This window comes from Ischnura elegans, chromosome 8 (genome assembly GCF_921293095.1).
Source record: "Ischnura elegans chromosome 8, ioIscEleg1.1, whole genome shotgun sequence".
NCBI classification, from domain to species: Eukaryota; Metazoa; Arthropoda; class Insecta; order Odonata; family Coenagrionidae; genus Ischnura; species Ischnura elegans.
This window is the reverse complement of record NC_060253.1, coordinates 66,978,487-66,998,150: the sequence shown is the minus strand read 5'-3', so window position 1 is coordinate 66,998,150 and position 19,664 is coordinate 66,978,487. Positions and strand designations below refer to the sequence as shown.

At 39.6% G+C, this 19,664-nt stretch overlaps 1 protein-coding gene across 5 annotated transcripts in view; it reads left to right on the top strand.

Annotated features, from left to right (window-relative positions):
- The window catches only part of LOC124164204 (E3 ubiquitin-protein ligase RNF19B-like), a 324,394-nt gene that overhangs the window by 115,212 nt on the left and 189,518 nt on the right, over positions 1 to 19,664 (top strand). The window contains exon 2 of one of the 5 annotated variants that reach the window (XM_046541429.1): positions 6,146 to 6,209. The exons of the other annotated variants lie outside the window; for them this stretch is intronic. The gene's annotated coding sequence lies outside the window, so the exon portion shown is untranslated. The remainder of the gene's footprint in view (positions 1 to 6,145; positions 6,210 to 19,664) is intronic. 5 annotated transcript variants of the gene reach the window in all.

Genomic DNA, 19,664 nt, shown 5'->3' with positions numbered 1-19,664 from the left:
GAATTTTTATTTGCTGTTCATCTCCAAAAACGTGGAAGAATCTTAAATATTCATGAGAATACTTAAATAGAAATAATTTCACATAATAAAAAGTATATTCGAATGCAAGTTTTACATACATAAGTGATACATAAGTTTTTAGAGAAAGATTATAACTAATACTTACTTAGTATTTTTTTATTTATTCGATTCTACCTTTTAAATGTCAATGAATTTCGTGATAATAACCAAAAAGCCGTGTACGGGTATTCAGGTTGATTACTACAAAATAAAATAGAGCCCCTTAACTCCGATACGAAGAACCGTGGTTCAGTTCCAGTCAATGATAATTTTTAGCTTTTGACGACGTATGTTTTCCTCATTTACGTCTTTGAATCAAAGCGGAAACATGAGAGACATAACTATCCCTCCCAAAACCACCGTATCCACAACCCGAATGACAAACTTTGTTCCCCCCTCCCCTTACCCCTCATTCTCAACCAATCTCAACCCTGAATCCCCACCCCCTCTAATAAACCCCCATGACGTATATAAGCCTGTCCTTGCCATATTTTTCATTGTTGTCTACATATTTGATTATGGCTGGATAGCCGAAACCGGTCGTAAATTTTTAAATAAATTGACGGGTGAGAAGTGTGCCACCCATCATTTCTAGTTTTATTAGATACTTACATTTTAAAGTTTGGTTTAATCCGTAAATATTTGTAATTATTCCAACAAATTAAAATAAATTCTAATGTTAAATCACATAATAAGTTTAATGCTAACTAAACTGATGTGGCGTCTGTTTTATGTACTACTGATGTGGCCAAAACTGATGGTTGGCACTCTTTAAACCCGACCCCTTCAGTTGTGGAAGTCACGAAGTGTTATCATTGCTAATGTGAGTGACGTAATCATCTTGTCCTTAGATATGTGATATGTCCCCAGGCCCCATAAACCTATCCCCGGCATAATTTTATAAATATTTTCCACTGCGTGGCGTAAACTCCTTTCTCATCAATGTCTGCCGGTGTAAGGAGGACTAGAAGACGCCGATCTTCTTTGTTGTTCCGACCTCTGCGAAGGGCCTTGATGTGTCGCCGGCATCTCCTCCGCTCCCTCCCCGCGGGGGCTATCGTCCCCGCCACGGGGCGCTGCGGGGTGTGTTTTTGCCGCACGCGCCGGCGCCCGCACCGTTTCGAGGAAATTATCGTCCCGGCCGAATATCGATTCACTGCAATCCGCGCTCAATTTTGCGGAGACGTGAGAATTCGCTTTATTTTCTACCTTCCCTTTATTTATCCTTGCCCGTGGAATCATCTTGAGATTCCTCGAGGATTATCCTTGCTTATCGATAGTGCGAAATAACTCTCTTTTTAAAGTTCCATAAAAATTTATTATTCCGACCCTGGGTTTCAGCTAATAGATAGCCATTATCAAACCTTGATAATGACTATCTAATTGTTGAAACCCAGGATCAGAATAATAAAGTTTTGTCTAAAATTACAAAGAGAGTTATTTCGCTCTATAAATATGTTGCTCCACCAAATTTAGCCGAACACTTGATATATATTGTTATACGATCTGGTTTCGATAAGGATCGAGCCGACTTCGAAACTAAGTGGTATGTTGTTTTATTCACAGCCGAATTCCCTTTACGTTGCCAAGTTAAATGAAGTCGTATGTATTCTTCACCTTGTCGCCGTCTGAAATCAGATTGTCTTTTGTCCTTGAGTACAATAATGCGGATAGTTAGTTATTAGACTATGATTTTGACCAATATGTACTTCGTTTTTATGTGCAAATTCGAATCTACTCTGTAAATATTTATGAATTTCGTAGCACTAACCTGAAAGCCGTGTACGGGCTTCAAGGTTCATTACAGCGAAAAAAAGTAGAGCTTTGTATGTAAAAAAAAAAGCCTCTAATGTAGAGAGGCATGCTTTGTTTTCACTTCGCTAATTATGGAACTTCCCCCCTTGAAGTATTATGAATCCCTTCGAAGTCATTGCGGGAATCGCTTGGATTAGAACATGTTTCCCCATGGAATCATCTGGAGTTTCCTTGCCGATTTTCCTTATTAAACGATCTGGTCACTGATTGAGCTACTTTGAAACTATATCGAGCACATTATCAAGCCTCTTAGTATGAATGTCTTATTCACCCCCGAATTCCCTTAACATCGTCAAGTTAAATTATGTCGTTTTTAATTAATTCATCACCTTTTAACCTTGTTTATCCTTTCCCTTTTTGCCGTCTGAAATATTCGATTATTTTTTGTGGTCGATATTGGTCATGATCGAGAAACTTAATTTTTTTGACATTATTCAAATTCTAGTCGCTGAGTTTTTCATCAATCTAAGGTAAACTTCTCTTTTTGCAGCAATGTCGCATTTAATTTATTCGCAAACCTCGCCTTATCAGTCCTTTGACTTTAACCTTTTTTTTTTTTAGATATTATCGTAAACGTTTTTTGAATTTTTCATTCGTCGCCGAATAAGTTGTTATAAGCTCATGTCATATTCAAGGGTATTATTGTAAATTTAATTTGCCGGTATTCGAAATTTTTATCATTATAGTCTGAGCGTGCTTAAGGTCATATTTCTTTCTACTCATGGTGGCGATTGAGTCACATCATTTAGTATTGACTGGAATTTCATTTGTGCGAATGCCCCGTGAATTGCTTTTGGTATCTGAAGTAAAATCCTGAATTATCCTGTTGATGTATGGAATTTCTGTAATGCCCCAATGCCCCAGTTGTACGTTATAGTATCTAATTAAGTGTAGCGCTGACTCCGCGAAATTCTCTAGCATCCTTAGTGGCTCCTTCAACACTTGCACCTTTGCTAACGCCATTGATTTAATTCATCAGACACAAATTAGGATTTCAAATTGTGATTACCCGACCTCTGGTAATTCTTACCGGGTATTTCCTTTGACTGGATTACGTTGTATTAGTCCAAGTAAAATTAATTCTGCGGAAGGTTCTATCTTTTTGAAGGTACTCTTTCCTCTCACGAAGTCACGACATTTTCGCCACTATTACTAGCTTGAATACAAATTTATGTTTTATACGTAATTTTCGTTTAATATCTACCTATTTACTTAAAAATATGTATTGGTGCAGGATTCTCTTTTCTGTTTTATTTTCAATTTTTGCCTGCAGCCTGCTTTAAATTGATTTCTGTAAAACTGCGATGACTTTAATGGAACTGAGAGTAATACGCGAATGTACATGTAATTTCGGCTCATCTAGGCACATTTGCGTTTTCAAGATGTTAAAATGGTCAGCAATCTGTTGCCGTACTTATTAGAACTGCTATGGAAACCGTACTACTTTTTTATGTACACTAAACTGCACTATAATGCCTGTCCCCTTGGAAACCTCTAATGCTTGTTAGTGAGTTTACTCTTGTAGGTTGTCACCTATTTCTTTTCTTTTGTGCGCAATTATTTTTCCTCGGATCGGGCTGTGAATTCCAACGAATATTAAGTTTTGTAGTTTTTAAATTCTCATGCCTTCAGCCATCACTAACGAACGGATATTTATCATCATCATATTGTAGAAACGCTCGTCAACTGCGATTTCATCTCAGGAACACCTAATTATGCGCAGTGCGTACGCCGGCATCTGTGGTGCCGAGATAAAGTCCCCGACTGCTAACCTAGAGGTCGCGGGTTCGAATCCCACCTGGGTGGTGTTACCACCATCCAGGGCATGGATGTATGTGATTGTTAAACAAGTTAAGACTATCTAGTCGTATATTCGGTTGTGAAATAGAGACGAAATTTTTATTGTTAATTACCAGTGTTATTGATTTTTGCTCGCCTTTGCTCCTTTTCCTCTTGAAGCGTAAAGTAATTTGGATTGCGAATTAGCGGACATTTGGGAATCAAACGTCGATGTAAAAACCTGAAAATGATTTCAGGTTGGAACCCGATACCAAATCGATAGAGCATCAGGTTGATGGAGCTTTTCCCTTACCACAGCCTCCTGGTTGGCTGGATATCAACGGAGAGTGGTTCCCGCGCTTAAAAATACCCTCAGTTCTCCACAAACACTCGTGTCAGTCTTTTTGCTCCATTATCTCCAGAGAAGCCTTTCCATCAGCTAACATAATCATCTCTCTGAAACCGTGTAATTATTGGCGCTACGGAATGTCCCATTTGAAAGGTCGACCCTCTTGCTTCGTAAAGATACCGCCTGCGATAAAGTACGCCGCGGTTTCGAGTGATATATTGAGTGCAATAAAAGTTACCCAGATGTTTTCCCGGAGATATTGCTTATTTTTCAGCGATAATTTTCCTCCAAAGTTGTTTGGCTTCCCTTCCATGTTTCGTTTTTATTTTTGATTTAGGTATTCCAAACGATAGTAAGTTGTTTCCGCGAAAACATTAACCTCTGCCCCCCTGATTCAATTGTTTGACACTTTTACTTGCCTAAAGACGAATTACATTCTATAATTTTATAACGGAGGAAGATCTTGAATGGGCAGTGATTGTGAAACAAGTCTGAAAAAATTATCCCGGTTCCAACTCCGCGTGGTAACTATATACTCTATGTTTTTACTCATTAAATTTGCCTTATCTTATTCCACGTTGGAGAGTTTTACTTGCGCTTTCAAGACTGCTACCTCTTTACTTCCGAGAATTAGTTCTTAGCGATAATTTGCTTATAATGAAATGCAATGAAATTAATTGGATTAAAGTTTGCCGTAGAGGATGCAACATTTTTTTTTACTTGCGTCGCGACAAAAAATAATACTTTATATTGTGTATTTCACTCGATGCTGAAAGCTACCTTACCGTGCTTGTCCCTTTTCTCGAGCCTGTGCTTGGTCTGTGGTCGTATGATATGGATTTTATATCAGAGTGCACAATATCGTGATAGGAAATAAGTTTTAGCTTTGCATTTGTTTGTTACTCTAGTGGACCGCTTTAAATGGATTATAATATCTATTATATTTTCCTCGGCACGTTGTTTTTTTGTCTGTAAATTTTTTACCTTTTATGACAAGCCCTTTTTAATTTTGAACGTTATAAAAATCATTTCTCTATCCTGTCCTTTTACCATAGATATTCTCTCTGATTCGTTGTTGGTCGTATCGGTTGTTGAATTATTTCCAGGCTGGAATCAAACTTCATGGGAATCTGAAAAGCTCATTTCCTCAAAGTTCGTATGAAAACAAGCTTACTGGCTGCATACTTGAACTTTCCATCCGTTCCATGACTTGATTACGTGCGGGTAACGTTATTCCCGCCATTACTCTCTATTAATCTCCGGCTTTTCAACCAAATCCAATTATTTGATTGAAATTTCTGTTCCACGTTCCAAGCTTGCGATGGCTTCTAGATACTCGTAATCCGGAATCTTTCGAATTACGTTTCCTGGAATCGAAAAGTCTCTTTTGAAAATGGGCCAAAATCTCTTTTGCGTTCATTTAATGTGAAATTTTTGTCTTAACTCAGTCCATGCACATAGATATATAGGTCAAATCATGATAAACCGTTTAAAATATTATGTTCTCTGTGCTTGTGGTTTGATAGTCGATAAATATTTGTTTTTGGCTCACTTTGCGTCTCAGTCCCCGCGTTTGGTCTTCTAATCAATCTTGTGCCAATGCAAATATCTTAATGGCGCTTTCTCCTGGAAATAAATATAAATCAATGATTTATGCTATTGTTGGTAAAAATAAGGAATGTTCGGTGCTCTGGTTATTTATGAAACATACATGTTTCGTTGGGTGCATTTGAAAACGTGGAGCATACTTTCACTTGCTAGTGGTCGGCTTTCTCTTGTCTTGCCATTTCCGGTTATTTGTTTTTCTGCCCTTTTGTAATTTAATTTTTTGCAATTTCCATGTTAGACTACGGAGTTTCTTGCAATATCCCCCGATTCATTTTAACGGAATATAAATCTGTTTCATTTCCCTTGTATTTATGTGACTTTTGTGAAGCATTGAGAATGTGGATGACTCCAGGTTGTTGTTTGTTCATTGATACATGTGTGGTTATTCATTATATTTTCCTAAGAATATATGTTGAATGTTTTTCGGATATTCTGTCCCCGCATTAAATGGGTTAAGTGATGTTATGTTTAACTCTTATTTTTCATTTATTAATTTCCCTATCATTGGTGAATAAAGTATTTTTCTCTTTTCAGGTGAGTGTAATCCATGAGACTTCACTAGTGCTTGTAGTTTTCCGCTGCTGGGAATTTCGTAAATGTGAGTAAAAAAGCCTCCCAAATTGGAGATGTATGCTCTATATTTACTTCGCGTGTTATGGAACTTCGCCATTTGAAGCATTTAAATCCCTACGAAGTCACTATGGCATTCGCTTGGATTAGAATATGTTTAAGGTGATTCTACTCAATGACATTCGCACAGCGCTATTCTGAGCTTTCATAGCTGTGACTTGTGCCATCCATTAGAATTTTTCAACGGTTGATGAACATCGCAGTCGGGCAGTGGAAACTCCTATATCTGCTTAACACGCTGTTCACACCACTACTTCATTTAAATTTTTGTTAGCCACTCATTTTCGTATTGCTATTACATTAAATGTATGGATCGGAAGAAAATACGTTTACCTACCATTTATTGATGTATTACGTTTATTTGACATATTTTGATTTGTTTTACTGTTCTTTATCTTGAGTGTTTTATTTTGGTTTCTAGCGTGTATTTTGTGTCAAACTTCTGCGCTCCTTTATTACTGATAATTATATTAATTTGTGTGTTTCTCAATGGAATTGTGTAGCTTCAGAATTATTCTCAGTTGGAGTGTTTATTTTTTTTTAAATCAAACACCTCAGGGGATAATGTCTCAGAATTTGGGTGGAAACTGAGATAGTTGTACAACTTTTCGAACCGCCCGGGCGCGCCCCACGGTGAGCTAAAATCGAAAAAGTTTGGCAAAACCTCACAAACAATTTTTTCAGGTAGGAAGAAACTTCGCATAAATATTCTCAATTTGCATAATTCTCAAAAAATTTGCATAATTGCAACATTCTCAAAAACGTTTTATTCTTTCCTGTGCCCTCACGTTAACAGTGTATGTGAGGTCAAAGTCGAACAAATGTTGCGAAAAACGACCATCCTCGATTTTTTTCTGAAAAATTGCAAACTTCATCATCGTACATTGTTTTCATGAATAGCTTTATCGACAGAAATCCTGTACGGTGTTAATAAAACTTGTATCTCTTTCATTTGGAGGGTTTTTCAAAGATTTTGTTTTATTTTTGACCATAGATATATAATAAAATGGCAGAGCCTGTTTTCAGCCTTCGCGATTGACTGTGGCAAGTCCCGTCCTTATACGTCTCCGCGAATCCTTCTCTATTATCCTACAGCGTAACTCCGCGCTAGCAGATCTTTTTTATTTGAAGCGGGCGAGCACGAAATAATTCTAGCTATGGATACGACCCCACGGCCCCCAGTCGTCTTTCTTGGTTATTTCCTGCCGGCGCCATGTCTCCCATTAAGCGTGTCCGGATTGGCCGTCATTGCGGTCGCTTTATTGACCCACTTTTGACCTCCGGGGCAACGGCCTTGACCCGGCACGTGCCCTTCATTACCAATATGTCGAAATGCGTGGAGCATCGGAAGGAAGTACGAGTTCTGAGGAAAACGGGAGTTCATTTGACTCCGGAATAGGGTGATGGGTGCGTGGGCTGTCTAAGCATTTGCGTGGCTCCGTGCATTGAATCGGATCATCAATCCCGCTCGCCCGGTATTGCTGCTGACGGATTACTTTTTTTTAAGATTAAGATATCATCTGAGTCCTTCTTCCGGGTATGTGTCGCTTAAGTTGACTTTTTATGATTTAGAAATACTTGAGAAGTAAGCTAACTGACGCGACGTATACTCGGAAGGTGGTTGATACAAGACGTTTCGGGAAACTGAAGTTTACTTAAGAAATTATCTTTTGTGTTTCAGTGTATTTAAAGGTCACCCTCTTCAAACGTTAAACGGTAGTATTAAATACGCAAACTTTAATTTATTATTATCTCGAAGTAATTTTTTGTATATTTTAACTACACGCTATCGTTGCCTAGTGTCTACTGTTTAGCGCTTAAATTTGAAGCTGTTAACGTAAATTTTAAGCAGGTAATGCGTTAGAAAAAAATACGAAGGGTCCTTGGGGAGTGTGCACGCTGGCCTCAATAAAGATCTGCCTTCTTAAGTTATTTTTATTGTTATCAAAAAAGAGTATTTTATCTTTTCACCTCAACCTGGGAGCGTCGAACCCAGTGACTATAGAGTTACTTAGTTATTATATCATCTCTTATATAAATTGAGATGTCCGGATTGTATGATTCGGGGGCCTAGAGGAATTAAGATTGAAATAGGTTGCAGGAGAACAAGGTTAGGGTGAGGAGAAGAATGGGAATGTGTGCTGAAGGAAATAAAACGAAAGAGGAAGCATTTGGAACGCCTTGCAAGTAGAGAATACTTTTGAAAGGCATTAGGAACTAGTAGAGCTAAAGGTTGATGCGAACTAAAATGGTCTAAAATCACCAAAATTCGTGTTACGGGATGAATACTGGTTATGTGACAGGATATTAATTAGCTATACGAAATAGGACATTCTGTGCAGACGCAGTGTGTTTGGTGGCAATATTCTCCTTTTATTATAATCTACTTTGAATAGTCGACCACTGCTTTTCTTAAAGCCATATTTGTTCGTTAACCATTGGATATCAACAGGTACGTTCCACTAGTAGCCTGCATTTAAATAAAGGGCAAAGTGTTGACTCGCGTACCATTCTGATGACTGGGATGTAAGTATTGCTCATCTCTATTTCTGGGAAGCATGGGATATGTTTACTTTATAAAAAACTTTTATAGTGACAGGTCCTTCCATGTACATAGCAATTGTTTTGTTGGAACCCCTATTTGCCAACTCAGTTTTTCCTCATCCCGAAGAGCCGTTGTCGCGGAATACAAATGTTTTGAAGGTGATAAGTATTTATGGCCGGAGTTACTTGAGCTACTTGAATCCAGTTATTTAATGCAGAAGAAGATTCATTTATCCCATACACTTTATAATAACACATAATACTAACCAATTTTGTTATACTTCTGTAGACTTTCAATTCAAAGTTCATACTTGGTCGCATAATGTCATCAGGAGATTAGCGCAATCGCATTCATACTCATCGCTTTGTTGATGCCTCATCAAAATTGTGACGTTGCTATTGATGATTTCAAAATTCCAAACGGTATTATTTGCGGTCGGTAACTCGCGGTGCCTCGATGAGGATGCTGATGAGGATTTCAGGGTCGTCGACAATTCTTCGCGATTGTGTTGTGGTAGTTGCGAGCTCCACGAGGCAAGTATGGCATTAAGTGTGTGTCGGATGGAGGAAATGTAGCGTCATTAGCTCGACCGACTAGCAGTTGCAATTTTCCGACCGCCTGGATAGTGTCACGCGATTGTCGGTGGCTCATTTGGTGGGCTGGCTCTGTGCGTTGAAATGGGTTAGAATTGGTATAACTAAGCTTCGAGTAATGCTACGTCGCTGTTTTTTTTTTGCTACGACGCGTCTTTTAGGCGGTTTTGTAGTGATTTAATAATTTCAAGCACTACATATATGTTGCTTCTAAAATAATTATTATTTATTTTCGTATTTTCTCCTAACTATCGTTTTTCAGTACAGTCTCGTTACAATCAACGGGCTAATAATTTTTAATTCCAAAATATCTTCTAAAATAGTAGTTTTTTCGTAAACAAATAACAAGAGAAATGAATATGGGTTGTCAAAATATGCAGGGTGCAATTTTCTAAGTAAGTAGTGTGATTTTTGTCCCTTTTTTTGCTGTTCGTACCACCGTGCGACGTTCCGTGTCCTGCAAGCCACAGCTTCAAATAAGAGTTCTAGCGGCTGGAAGCTGAAGGGAGCTACATCGAGGCATCGAGGTCTGCATCGGGGTCGACCCTTAGCTCACTTCGCCTTGCAATATTTCAACAACTGCCGAAGATAGGACAAAATAGACTAATTTTATCGGGGTATCGAATTTATATTTTTATTATTTATTGTGGTACAGCATACAAAATTTTTATTGATGCATTTTAGGCTTCATTCGGCACGCGTGAAAAAATCGCATGCCACAAAAATTGCATACACGCTTTTTCTCACGCTGTGACGGGTAGAGATTTAAAAATTCATTTTTTATTCCTGGACCACCGAAATTAGCACTATTGGTCTTTTACGTCTGGATATTTACCTAAAAAATCAAATTCGCACGAACATCCATGTCCTGGGACGACCTGTCCAGGCGGGAATCGGGCCCTGGACCTCTTGTTAGGCAGGTTAGGACTTTCTCCTTGGCCGGCTTGGATGTACTCTCATATGGAGAAATATTCAGCTCTAAAATTTGTTTGTTTTCTTTTTGAGTTATTGATGCAGTTTATCCCTTCCTTTTCTTGTAATGTCTCTGTTTGTCCCAGAAACGCATCTTCGTTGTAAGACAGGCCATAGAAGCAGATGAATGGTCATTTTAGAATTCGCGTCTCGTGCGGATCGCTCTGAAACGAACTAGCGGATGTCTGATTGTGTGCCAGGCTCGTTGTATTTCCGTGCACGCTCGCTCCTCGCGGTTGCCGTCCTCAGCTACGTTATCCAGGAAGGAGTCAAAATCGCCGTGAGTCAAATATTGACTCGAGTATCGACGCGTTAACCTTGGGAAACCCTTATCTCGGTGAACGAATCCGTTTGGCTCTAGACTACGGGCGTAGCAAACGCAGTTTTGTCAATTTTTAAGGGCATTTACACAAGGCCGTCCATTGGGAACCCCCTGATAAATCGATCTCATTCGTAATGAATTCAACTGATTCAGGCGTGATGTAGTGGAAATTCGACTAATTGAAATAAATGGTAGTTACAATTTTCCACGATTAAATTGTGGAAAATCTTAATGATGCAAAAGTGCAACTGACCTTTATTTCAAGATCTCATTCGTTTCGGCTGTTGTGTATGAGAATGAATAGAACGGGAAACTCCCTTTTTCATGCACTTGCACATTTGTTTCTGACATTTTAGCAACCGACCATATTAGTTACGATTATCCTCTTCGGTTAAGCAGCTTCCATATGAAATGTGCACTTTTCATTCTTTTTTGTCTTCATTTAGTATGAAAAATGTATGCTATAAGTTATATAATGGGCTGAAAGCAATGATTGGGTCATCATAGCCCTCAATTTTAGCATATTATGCAAATTGGAGCTTGTATTTTACAGTGTAACAAACGAGGTATTTAATAGATAAAATGCAATGGTTGATGCATTGCATGAAGTCTCCTTCACAATTTTTCCGTTTCAAGGAAGGTAAAATTGAGTGAAGAAGCAGGTAGCAAAAAACTGGTAGTATTCCAAAATCACTACGTAAAGTTACTCAAATAATTTTATAAATTGTTATCAAAAGCAGTTGGAAAAACAGTATCAGGAAATATCTGTTTTATTGCTTAAGTGAGAAAGGAAAACTTTCTTTCAAGAAATTTCACCTCTCCTTGATATACTTCACTTCATCGCGAATTTGTTTTTGTAAAGGACACTCGCATACTCCATTATTCTCGTTCGACTGTGGCATTTAACGAGGACTCTATGCTCACTCTCGAAGTGTGGTATTTTGTATGTTTTTCGTGACAAAGTGACCATTTAAAAAATGCGGTAACATCATGTCAATGTCAATATTCGCCTCTGCGTCAGTGGCGTAGCCGCGGGGAGGGGGGTTTTTCGGGTCATAAACCCCCCTATAACCTTTTGAGAGGCGCCAAAAACGAGTAAGATGGTCTCAATAAATAAGAAAAGTACTTAAATAAATACTCTTATAAAATTTCTTTTTGAGTCCTAAAAATCGTGCTTTCAATATTAAAAATCCCCGAACCCCCCTTTGCCCTTTGGTGTTTTCAATACACCCTGCGAGGGCCCCGAAATCTCCGGAAAACCTCATTTAAAAATCCGGGGTACGCTACTGCTTTACGTCAAATATGAAGTTAGTACATCCGAGAAAATGCTGTACTGAAAGAGGTGAAAATGTTTTGCCAAATTTTTACAACGGCCTACTTTGCACACCCTAAAAATTTCAAGATGATAACGTAAGTTTTGAACGACTTATGCGTCGCGAAAAAATACCGTTCGAGTGGGAGTGATGCGTGGAGGCGGAATCGACGTAACTGGCGGAAAGCGGGAAAAGCGTCGAATCGAGCCAATCGCAATGCACGCCTTATCCACACTCTCGCCGTTGATTGGTCAGATGCCTCTCCGCTTCCCGCCCTTTCCATGCATTCCGTCTCCTCCTGGATCCAGGTTTAGGTAACCGACCTATCGATCCGCTCGATCTTCGACGGAGTTAGTTCATATCGAATGAGGTCGCTTTTATGAACGGGCGGGAGGGTGCGGCGTCCATCGCTTGCAGAAGGCTGTCGCCCGGCGGAAGGTGATGCCAACGACATTTTTCTGACGCTTCTCCGAGGGGCATTTGCGTTCTTCATCCCCTTGCGCCCCGGGAAACTCAGCCCCCGCCATTCCCTTCTTCACCCCCTCCCGTCAGCGCCCTCAAAGGACCAAGGACCAAGTGACTATGTGCCCCACAGATCAATTTTTAGGCGATTTATTGTATTTAATAGGGTGGTTTCCTATTATTTTTTTATTGCCTTAATCGAAAGATTATTACTCCTGGAGTACGTATTTCAAGCTTTTAGATTTTTAAATGATAATATCTATTTTTCGCGATTAAATGATAAGTGAAAATTTTCAAGCGCGCGAAAACGCGACGCGTTAGTAGGAATGATGGGAAATCTCTCCGTACGTCGTATTTCTGGTTCCCCCTCCGCCCGGTGAGGTGACCTTGAGGCGAGGCTTAGCGCTGATACGTCGCAGGCTGCCAGCGGGTAGCCTAGTGCCCTGCCGCCTGGTAGCGCTTGGCTTAAATAAGGATTATTAATACCTTATCAAACGAGGAAAACTTTCCGACCTTAGCCAGTTTTAATAAGTGATTATTAAGACATGTTTCCCTGAGCTCTGCGCCTCATGCATGCATTGGTAACCTCAGACGACGTATAACTCCTATCTTCTCCTATAGAAACTAGGTCCCTGTGACGTCACGTGGAGTGGCATCGCATGGGCGCCAATCTGGCCCTTTTCAAATGAGGATAAAAATGGACCATTGCCATTCGTCTACACCGGCATTTATAAAACGAAATAATTTGTATATTATGAATACACTAATGGTGGGTAACGAATCGCAATTATTGCCTTTTGTTTTCTTTGATGAAGGAAACTACCCTATTGAGGACCCTAGAAGTTGAGGGGTACAAGTACAATTTTTCTATAATTTTGGAGATAAGTGCAGATAATGATTGGCGGGGCTCACAGACGTACAACCTTGAGCAGGAGACGGGAGAACTTAGTCGGCCACGTTATGAGTCATTATGACCTGATGAAAACAATGGGAGAAGTTCTGGTGGAAGGGAAGAAGGGCAAGAGACGGCCTGGAATGAGTTAAATAGGACAGGTTGTAAATTATGTAAAATAGAAGAAATACGTCGCTTTGAAATGATTAGCGGATAGGAGAGAGTAATGGAGCTGCGTCGAACCAATCTTCGGATTGTTCACCAATAATTACGAGGATGGGATACACATTATTGTTTATTTACATTTTAATTTTTATTTTATTATATTTTCTCATCAGTGATTCACTTGTTTCCCTTTGCCACTTCAATATTGTGTACCCACTATCCGTTATCTGCACTTACCTCCAAAATTACAAAAAATTGCTCTAGTATCCTTTGCCTTCTAGGATCCTCAATTATTGTTTGCTTAAATATCGTATTAGGGAGCGTGGTGATTCAGCGGGTCGAGTGTGGAAGCCCTGGTTGAAGGGTCCCGGGTTCGAATGCGGGTATATCTTTTCGAACACCCCTAATGTAAATCCTCGGAGTGAGAGGTGGCCAAGAGAAAGGGGGTTGGCGTGATAGATTGATTTAACACCCTCAGACCAAGTCTGGGTTGAACTCTACCCTCACCTAACAGCGCAAATTGAATGAACCTTTAAGTTTAATTACTGAGAGTGTAATGCTATTTTTGGTTTAGTTTCGCAGTTCTGTTTTGCATTGATTTTTCCTTTTGGCGTCATCATGTGAAACGGTTCCTTTATGGAAAAGAAGAATGACACTTTGTTTAGTTCACTTCCTAATTTATTGAATTTCCATCACTTTTTATCGATTGCTTAAACTTTAAACCTTAACGTTGCAACTTTTCTCTAAATTAACATTGTCAGGGGAGTTTGTTCATTATGTGCTGAAAAATACATTTTAGCGTAAATAAAATACCTCGGGGGCTGTTTGACTTGTGAATTGAATTGTGGATTCACCATCTAATATGTGGAGTAATGTGGTAATGGCTCAAATATTACGAATCATCTCTTAAATAGCTTAAAATTTTAATCATTAGAAATTGAAACCATAGTAAAAAAAATTTTATTTAAAGGAGTAAAATATAATAAGGTGATTAATTAAAAAACTCATTTCACTTCAATGATGTAATTATTTTACAAATGTTTTGCATTGAAACATGATACTGATTTTTAGTTAAAAAGTCATCCTAGGGTGTGGATAAAACCAAAGCTTGGAGTAAAGTGACCGCTATCATTTTTCCAGCTATAAATTTACTTATCTACTCTGTGAGGTTTATAATTTTTCACTTTTCCCTTTATTCCACATGTCCCTGGGTATTATATGTATAAATCTTAGGAATTTCTCGCGGAACCTTCAAATATCTGTGGGCGGGTCGTTAAACTTACACGTGGACATCCCATTCACTGAGTGCGTACACCTGTTTTCCGTGTTTTTGGATAGAATGGAGCGTATGGACTTGCAGAGCCTCTCACCTGATGGAGGTAAACAAGCAAATGGGGGGGAGGAGATCCAGGAAGGGTTTCCTCTTTAAATCAGGGCGGGAGGTGTTTATCGAGGCGGAAGAATGGGTCGAATGCGTGGGCGTCTGTCGCCCGGCAACGCCGCTGAGTTTGAAGGCTCCCTCCCACACTCAGCATGCATCCCATCGCCCCACGCACGCTTACTCCAAAATTACCCCCCGCGTCGTGGTCGGGACGTTGTGACGATGACGGTTTGCGACCTGCGATCCCGGACCTGGATATCTTCTGCCTCTCCCCCGCACCGCACCGCCCGCCCCTCCTCCTCCGCTCCGAGACCCGCTTGAGGATGTTTGCGATCGTGTTCATCCGGCCGCGTCCTTCGGTACTTCCTCGGCCGCGTGGTATGTTTGTCTACCGATTGATGGTGAGAGGATGCACGGATATGCACTACCGAGGTATGGAAGAAGTGCTGGCAATGGTGGGTTTGGACGTGAAGCTTCTAGATGAGTTATACATGAATAGGGTAGTTTCCTTCATCAAAGGAAACGAAAGGCATTGATTGCGATTCGTTTACCACCATTAATGTATTCATAATATACAAATTATTTGGTTTTATAAATTCCAGTTTAGACGATTGTTAATGGTCAATTTTAACCTCATTTGAAATAGGCCAGTTTGGCGGCCATACGATGCCACTCCAGGTGACATCACAGGGACCTAGATAGTATACGAGTGTCTACGAGTTTTACGTCGTATGAGATTACCAATGCCTGGATTGGTAATCTCATACGATGTAAAACTCGTAAATCTCTCTGTCTCTCATCTCTCAGTCTCTCTCGTCTCTCAGACGTCTCAATCTCAATCACCTATTAAAATTGCCCAAGGTCGGAAAGTTTCCTTCGTTTGATTGGGTATTAATAATCCTTATTTAAGCCAAGCGCTACCTGCAAGCTGGGTACCCTGCTACCTGATAGCAGCCTGCATCGTAGCGGCGCTCATAGCCTCGCACGAAGGTGGCCTCACAACGACGAACCAGAATGACGTCAGACGGGCTTTTCCCAGCATTCATACTTAGCCTTAGCGTTTTCGATCGCTTGAAAATTTTCACTTTTCTTTTAATATCGAAGAATAGGTATTGTCATTTTAAAATCTAAAAGCGTGAAATGCGTACTCCAGGAGTAATAATCTTTCTATATAGTCAATTTAAAAAATAGGAAACCACCGGGAATTGAACCACAGACCTTTTGCTTTCTGGGCCACTGCGCAGACCATTACGCTCTCCAGGTTTCTGATGGCAATTGTACCGAGGCTCATTGTTCTTCATGAGACTCGTTTTATTTTACTTTACTTATTCCCATACCACTGAAAAGAGCTCACATTGGCCTTTTATGTAGAGGTTTTCAACAATATGACATTTACACGTGCACGAAAAGTCATGCCCTGGGTAGGGATGAACTACACAGGCAGGGCTCGAACCCGAGACCTTGTTTGGCAGGAGAGGATGGGAAAGGCTTGTGGCTTTTCGAAGTCACTCTGCCGTTATTTACACTTTTTGTCAACCGTTTGTCCCGTAAGGATTGTTGTTTTTCGTTTTCGTCTACTGATTGATGGTGAGAGGAAACAGATATACACTACCGAAGTATAAACGAAGTGCTGGACATGGTGGGTGCGGACAGGAAGCCTCTACATTTCGTTGTCTCGGACGTGACTTAATGGGATCGACTTAACATTATGAAATGTAAAAAACTTTAAGATTCCACGTAAATTCAAAATGGTACGACCTAGGTTTCGACGTGGCGCGTGATTATCTGGTACATTTGCATCGAAGATTTCTCGCACTGTACTCGCTTTCGTTTCGGGAAAGGCCTGCGGCTTTTTGTAGTCACTGTACCAATTATTACAATTTTTGTATGCCGTTCTTTAAGGTTTGTTTTTTCTTTTCATTCGTTATATTTCTCGTCTAACCTACTTAAATTGAATCCCAGTAAGAACAAACAGTTCTTGCGTTCCAGGCTTTCTGATTGTTACATGGTGTGGACTATTGGCCGCCACAAGGACTTTGGTGCCATTAAGGAGCTCCTCTGCAATGTTCATATTCCTTATTCCATTCATATTTTGAGCCCAAAATGCCCCCATAAAGTAGTGGATGAGAGGCAGTGGAAAACACTGTGACAGATAGAAAATTAAGTGTTTCGACAATTTTTCCTAGGGTTTTCGACGATTTTTGAGGGGGTCGTTTCTATGAATTTTTTTTCATACCTTGTCTCGTTCATCCCAAGCATGTGTATGAGTGCGTCAGTGAGTGGTCGGAAGTGGGTTTTATGGTATACGGAACAGATTCGTATAGAAAGTTTGAATGGAGGATGTACTGACGGAATCCATTCGTCGTCGGGTTTGGAAATACTGAGGATGTTAAAATCTGTGTTAGAGAGAAGAACGTTTGGTAAGCGAGGGAGTGAGGAAGAGAATAGTTTTACGGATGAAATGAAAGATACTTGGCCAAACTGTTAATTGAAGAGGGAAGTCTATGTTGGAAGGGGACACAGGCTTGAGTAATCTGCAAAAGGCTCCTTGTGAACACACCTTAACTGGGAAAATGTTGTACATTCTACATATATCTACGTACTACCCCGCGAATTGTCTAGATAAACTTGAGGGGAGGAATGTCGAGAAACCAGTTAAATTGTTCGCATGGCAGAGAGGAAGAAAAAAAACTTAGTTCGACCAATGCTGATGACGCCTGCTTCGAAATTTTCCGTATGACCATGAGCTGCTCTCGCGGAAATGGTTTTCGGTCTCACGAACAAGTTCTGGGATCCGTGAATGCCGTCATCGGATTATTTGCTGCGTTGAAAGTCAGACACGCTGAACTAAGCCAAGGCATTGGGCGTAACGTGGAAAGGAGACTACGTGGGAATCGTTACTTATCATACTCCATCTCGCGTTACGGCTTTGAAGGCCTCTGTCTAGCGGTGTTCTCTTATATAATTTCCGCGAGAAATTAATGGTGGCTCTTTCTGTCCAGGAAAGTTCCTGACTGTTGGAACTATATGATAAAAGTATCGTTCAGGTGGTATTTTTCTGTAATATTTTTTGATGAGATAGCAATATTTTCACAGGATTATTACAATGTGTCATTTAACTCATATGAAGAACTTCAACCACATCGTTCTGGATATCACACAAACTTTATATAAATTCTTGGATACAAAGCATAGTTCGGTATTTAGTTATTTAACTAGCGAATCATTTTTGACAGCACTGAACCATGAGCTCTATACTACATTCCTGTGATTCTTTTGGCAGTCTGTAATTGCGTACCAATTATTTTGCTGGCAGGAATTGTTGGAGCGATCAGCTATTGCGGTTATCAGACCCTCATAGAGGACCTGATCATTTTTCAGTTAGGAAAATATTACAAAGTGTTGATTTCAGGGGAAAAATTAAAAGACAGTCATTGTTTATTCATAGTGCACGTGGATAATATGTATTTAAGTATAGAGGCACCAGCCATCTTTTTTTTTGGGGCATGGAGGATATTAAATGATACAGTTAGTGCAGTTCTTCATTGAATGACAATGTTAATGCAAGGAAGAGATGTCAAGCTCGGGGAAGTCTCAATTTTCCGTCAAATGAAATCCTGACGGTTCCTGGCCCATAGAATGTTAGCTACTATTCCAATCACCTTTTCCGCTTGAAGATTTTGCATTTGTGAAATGTCCCTATAAAATAATAAGTATTCGATAGCATCCATTTGAGTTTGATGAGCAGCAATCCCTATTCTAGAAAAGTTTTAGTGATATCGACGCATCCGTTGCTGTAGGTTTTGTGAATTATATCATTTTTCCGCAGCTTAATGACTTCGATTTTTCCTAAGTCTGTCACTATTCTATTAAATCTTTGAACCGCTGGAGTTGTACTTGATTCGTGTCATAAATTGCTGTGGGAAGGTGGAAGTTCGTCGATATAAATTGCTTAATGGACGAAAATAAATGGATCGGATGAGCTCTCGCGAAAACTATTGATTTTTACCCCGTAGGAAGTGAATTGTTGGCTGGAATAATAGTGGCCATTGTGAAGTCGATTTACGGAATTGGGTATGCTTATATCTTCATTTTATTATGTTTCCTCAACTTTGAAATGGCCTGTCATCCGCTGCAGATTTTTCCCAAAGTAGTTTGATGCTGTTTTTCTATCCTTCTTGCGTTATTCACTGGCAAGTTATTTCGCGGGAGAGGTTAAGATTTTTCTTTCGTTGAGTTGGAGCGTGGAAAGTTTCTCTTAGGCAAAAAATCACCTATAAATAACTGATTATTTGACTGCCAGGAAAAATTTTAGGTACGGGAATTTGTCATTCACTGATCGGTTATCTCCGTGTTTTTGCGTAAACCCTCGTTTTGTTCTAATGCCAATCGTAGTATGGCAGATGCTGTTTGAAAGGAATAAATTTATCTCTCAAAGTAATTGCTATCCTTAGAAAACGTGTTTGTATTTTTGTATTGCTTTAAATTTTATTTGGAATATGAAAGATAATTTATTGAATCAGGAATCCTCACCTCTCCTTTACATATTTCTTTCAGCATGAACATACAGAGTCAAAATAAAAACTTCATGTTAGTACCTACTTTCCAAGTGGAAGGCAAAATATTAGTGGTAATCGGGAGGGAAAAGGGGAATAGTGATAATCATTATAATCTGCAAGTTTATTCGATAAATTGTTAGGGTGGATATTGAATATAAGCGATACATTGTAATGGATTTATGAATTTATAAAATATTTACGTTTTCATTGCACACAAGG